Genomic DNA, 4,898 nt, shown 5'->3' with positions numbered 1-4,898 from the left:
AGACTCTGCGCTCCCAATGCAGGGGGCATGGGTTCAATCCCTGCTACTCAACTACTCAACTCTGCATCAGAGCACGAAAGCAGACACAGAAGATACATAAATGAACGGACATGGCTATGTTCCAATAACACTTTCTTTACATAGTCAGGTGGCAGGATGGATTAGGCATCAGGCCACTGTTTGCTGAGTCGGCAGGCGGACTCTCAACCACTGCGCCACCAGGGAAGCCCCTTATCTTTAACTCTTGAAGAGAATGGAAACAATACCTAAAAAACCTTTATTTGAAATTTCCTTAAAAGAACTTTTTTTTTTAGATTTAAGTATAGTTGATTTACAATATTATATTAGTTTCAGGTGTACAACATAGTGGTTCAATACTTTTATAGAGTATACTCCATTTAAAGTCATTACAACATAATGGCTATATTTCCCTGTGCTGTACAGTATGTCCTTGTTTACTATTTATTTTATACATAGTAGTTTGTATTGAAATTTCAATTCTTATGTAAAACAAAACCTACCTCTGGATGGACATGAGGCTGATGAACTCCCATAAATTCTCTTAACTTCTGATAACTCTCAAGCATTGCAGAAGTACAAGACAGATTCTGGTGAAGAGGTCCTGAGAAGGCACTTTGAGACAACACCAGTTAACATACTGTTGGCAAACAGTAGAATCAGCTCCTAGAGATCCGTGAGAGCCTCATTCAGGAAGAAACCCTCAGGAAAGTGAGGGACTCGTGATTATGATGATGTGTGAACAGAGCTGGGGAAGAACACCAGACCGCCCTGGTGAGGTTTGCTGAGGAATTTCATACTCAAGAGAAGAATTTGTAGGCTTCCTTCCTCAACAAGTTGATACAGAAATTCTGGTTGTGTAATTTCACACTGGGGTAACTGAGAAGTAGGGACTAAATATGGAGCACTGTCATGGCCAGGCAGACGTTGTATCCAGTAGATTTTCTTCAAAAATGAAAGTTGTTGCTTTAAGACTCGTAGGGAAGTATCCCTAAGCTGTCTACACACTCTGTTCTTCCTGTGCCTTACATATGTGGTTGGCAAAATCAGTGCCTGTTAGGGGCGTACCTGTTGCATTGGGAACAATTGAGGAAGGTTGTTCTTTTATCCATCAATTACCATGACTCTTTTAGAACTTGACAGTGTAATTTCTGTCTCTTCTCAGAATAATGAAAAGGGTAATGACCTGAAGGAAATTTATCATTCTCAGTGGACAGACAAGAATGATGTTTTTGAAATTTAAATAGATCTCCTGCAAGCACTTACTTTATGTTTAAATGGAATAACCATCTAGCTGGCTGAGCATTTGTCCTCTGCAGTGTATCAACAGATTTTTATTTCATTTTTGTCACTGTTGTCCTTTAAAGTGTCCTATCTTAACCTCTTTAAAAAGTCCTATCTTTTTCAAGAGTCTTTGGAGAAAATCTCCAGGGGCAAATCTTTGATGTTTTCTTTGCAGTCAGTAGAATAACTGCAGCGTTGCATTCACTAACGAGGTGATGGAAAATATTAAAACTTACCATGGATTTTGGTTTGAGGAAGCCATAAGTTTGATAACCAAACCTGATATTCAAATGAAACTCCCTGGGAAATTCCACAGAGTTCAGCAAGGTAACCCAGAATCTCAATTAACCTCTGAGACTTACTCTGAAGAATCCCTAAGTGTTCCAACAGTGGAGTTACTCGGGAACTTAAAGATACAGCTGACCCCTGAACAACACAGGTTTGAACTGCACAGGCCCACTTATACGGGATTTTTGCAACAATAAATACCACAGTACTACGTGATCCACAGTTGGGCAAATCCATGGATAGGAAGGAACTGTGGTTAGGGAGAGCTGATTGTGCAGATCGACTGCAGGCCATGTTGGTGCCCCTAACCCCCAAGTTGTTCAAGTATCAACTGTATATACTCAGAACAACACCCCAAAGCCTGTAAATGCTCATCTCTGGTACCATCGGTCACAGCTCAAATTCAACACATCAGAGGAATAATAGCATGCTGACGTGTACACAAGTGACTTAGCAAACCCTGACACACTCTCAGCCCAGCTCCACAATTGGAGAATCAAGCAGAAACACAGAAGGACAGAGGTAGAGCTTCCATCCACCCATTATGAAGCCCTCCACCTGCCTGGCCTCAAGTGTTTTCCTAATGTTTATGCATTGCTGAAGGGCCTTTGCATTCTTCCTGTGATGGAGGTTGAGAATGAGCCCCAGGAAAATGGAGGAAAGCATCTCAAAGCACACCTGAGGAACACTTTGACAGACCTAAGCTCAAGTAACTTGGTTTTGCTTAAAATGAATTTTTATATAAAACATGACCTGGATTTCATGGTAGACACATATATCAAACTATACAACTATGCTTCCTACAGATAATTCATAAACTATCAAAATACCTAAAAGAATGTTTAAAAATAGGTTTTCTCCTATATTTAATATTTGAAGGAAAAGCTGTAAGGTGCACGTAGGCACCTTAATCTTTGAATATCTTTGCCTACAGGGCTCTGACTGAATACATTAGCCATTGATAATCTATCTACCTGTTTAAACAACCACCGTAAGCAATTATACCCCAATAAAGATGTTAAAAAAAAACACACAAAAAAACAACCACCGTTTTAACGCTCACACTTTGAAAACTTATCTGGTCTTCCAGAAGATAGTACTGAAAGCGCCACATTTCATTTCTGCATGATCTCTGGTACCGGCACTCTGGAATTGTTCAAAGTCATTTCAAACATAGCATCTATTATCACTGTGGACCCAACTGTACTGAGTTATCAGTTCTTTGAAGGAATAAATTTTGGGGAGGTGGGGGAGGAAGGAATACATTTTATAAAATATTACAACGAATCTCACAACTAGCCTTTGACTAGTTGAAGGTTTAAGTATATTGTTAAACATTTGTAATGTACAGTGAAGGGAATTACCAGAGAGAGAGAGAGAAACTGTGAGCTGGTTAAACCGTGTAGTTTTGTCTTTATCAAGTGAACCTAAAGGAACAAGTTACAATTGAAGTTCAGATGAAGAGCCTACCACTGTTGTTCCACATCTGGTTGCTGCCATCTACGTTACTTTGTGGAGCCTACACCTTCTTTTGTCATAACCTTTTTATCAGGTATATGTTAAACACTTCTGCATCACGCTCAAGACAGAATTAGAGGCAATGGGTACAACTGATTTACTGTTTTCTTCTGCTTTTTCTCTGACTACACTTACTTCATCTTGAGCTGGAAAACTTGCAAAAATAAATGTTTTGTGGTTCATTTAGGAATGACTGTATATATGGCTATTGTCTTTAGTGAGGAGAATAAATTTTATTTTAATCTAAATGAATTTTTATTTCATCTTATTTCAACGAAATAAGCTTATTTCAATATAAATAAAATATGGATTTGGCTTTTCAATAAATTTGTTTTAAAATTTCATTTTGAAAACATTTTGCCTAGATGAGTTTGCTGGTGAATTCTTCCAAACTTTGAATATGGAAAAAATTACACCAATTCTCTATAATCTCTTTCAGAAGACAGAAGCAGAGGAAATACTTCCTAACTGATTTTATGAGGCCAGAATTACCATGATATCAAAACTAGACAAAGACATTACAAGAAAAGGAAGAAACAGACTGATCTCTCTCATGAACATAAATGCAAAAATATTTAGCAAAATATTAGCAAACCAAGTCCAATAATGTGTAAAAAGTATTATACACCATGACCAAGTGGGATTTATCCCAGGTATGCAAGATTGGTTCAACATTCAAAAATCAACTAAGGTAGGGCTTCCCTGGTGGCACAGTGGTTGAGAGTCCGCCTGCTAATGCGGGGGACGTGGGTTCGAGCCCCGGTCCGGGAGGGTCCCACATACCGCGGAGTGGCTGGGCCTGTGGGCTGTGGCCGCTGGGCCTGTACGTCCGGAGCCTGTTCTCCACAGCGGGAGGGACCACAGCAGTGAGAGGCCCGCGTACCGCAAAAGAAAAAAAAAAAAAAAAAACCCCAAAATCAACTAATGTAATCCATCACATCAACAGGCTAAAGAAAATCACATGATCATATCAATAAATGCAGGAAAAACATCTGACAAAATCCAACACCCATTCCTAATAAAATCTATCAGAAAACTAGGAAAAGAGGGAAATATCCTCAACTTCATAAAGAACACCTACAGAATACAGCTAAAATACTTAATGGTGAGAAGGTAATTGTCTGTGTAGAAAATGTGAAAGAATCAACCAAAAAAAATCCTGGAACTAATAAGCAATTATAGCAAGGTTGCAGGATACAAAGTTAATATACAAAAGCCAATCATTTTCTTATGTACCAGCAATGAAGAAGTGGAATCTAAAATGAAAAACACACTACCATTTACATTAGCACTTAAAAAATCTAATACTGAGGTATAAATCTAACAAAATATATGCAAGGTCTATATGAGGAAAAATACAGAACTCTGATGAACAAAATCAGAGAAGAGCTAAATAAATGGAGAGATATTCCATGTTCACAGACAGGAAGACTCAATATTGTCAAGATATCAGTTCTTTCCAACTTGCTCTATAGATTCAACACAATCACAATAAAAATCCCAGAAAGTTATTTTTGTAGATGTTGACAAACTGATTCTAAAGTTTCTATAAAGAGGCCAAAGACCCAGAATAGCCAACACAACATTGAAGGAGAAGAACAAAACTGGAAGACTGATACCACCAGACTTCAGGATTTACTATAAAGCTACAGTAATCAAAACAGAGTGGTATTGGCATAAGAATAAAGAAATAGATCAAGGGAACAGAGTACAGAGCCCAGAAACTGACCCACATAAATACAGTCAACTGATCTTCAATGAAGGAGCAAAGGTAATATAATAGAGCAAAG

General features: G+C 38.3%; 1 pseudogene; it reads left to right on the top strand.

The window, feature by feature from the left end:
• Positions 1-511: 511 nt before the first annotated feature.
• Positions 512-2,601, top strand: LOC113608120 (52 kDa repressor of the inhibitor of the protein kinase-like; annotated as a pseudogene).
• Positions 2,602-4,898: the final 2,297 nt, after the last annotated feature.

The sequence above is a fragment of the Aethalodelphis obliquidens genome, unplaced genomic scaffold (assembly GCF_003676395.1).
Source record: "Aethalodelphis obliquidens isolate GAN/ISIS:26980383/991018 unplaced genomic scaffold, ASM367639v1 scaffold51, whole genome shotgun sequence".
Lineage (NCBI taxonomy): Eukaryota > Metazoa > Chordata > Mammalia > Artiodactyla > Delphinidae > Aethalodelphis > Aethalodelphis obliquidens.
This window is presented reverse-complemented; position numbering and strand designations above follow the sequence as displayed.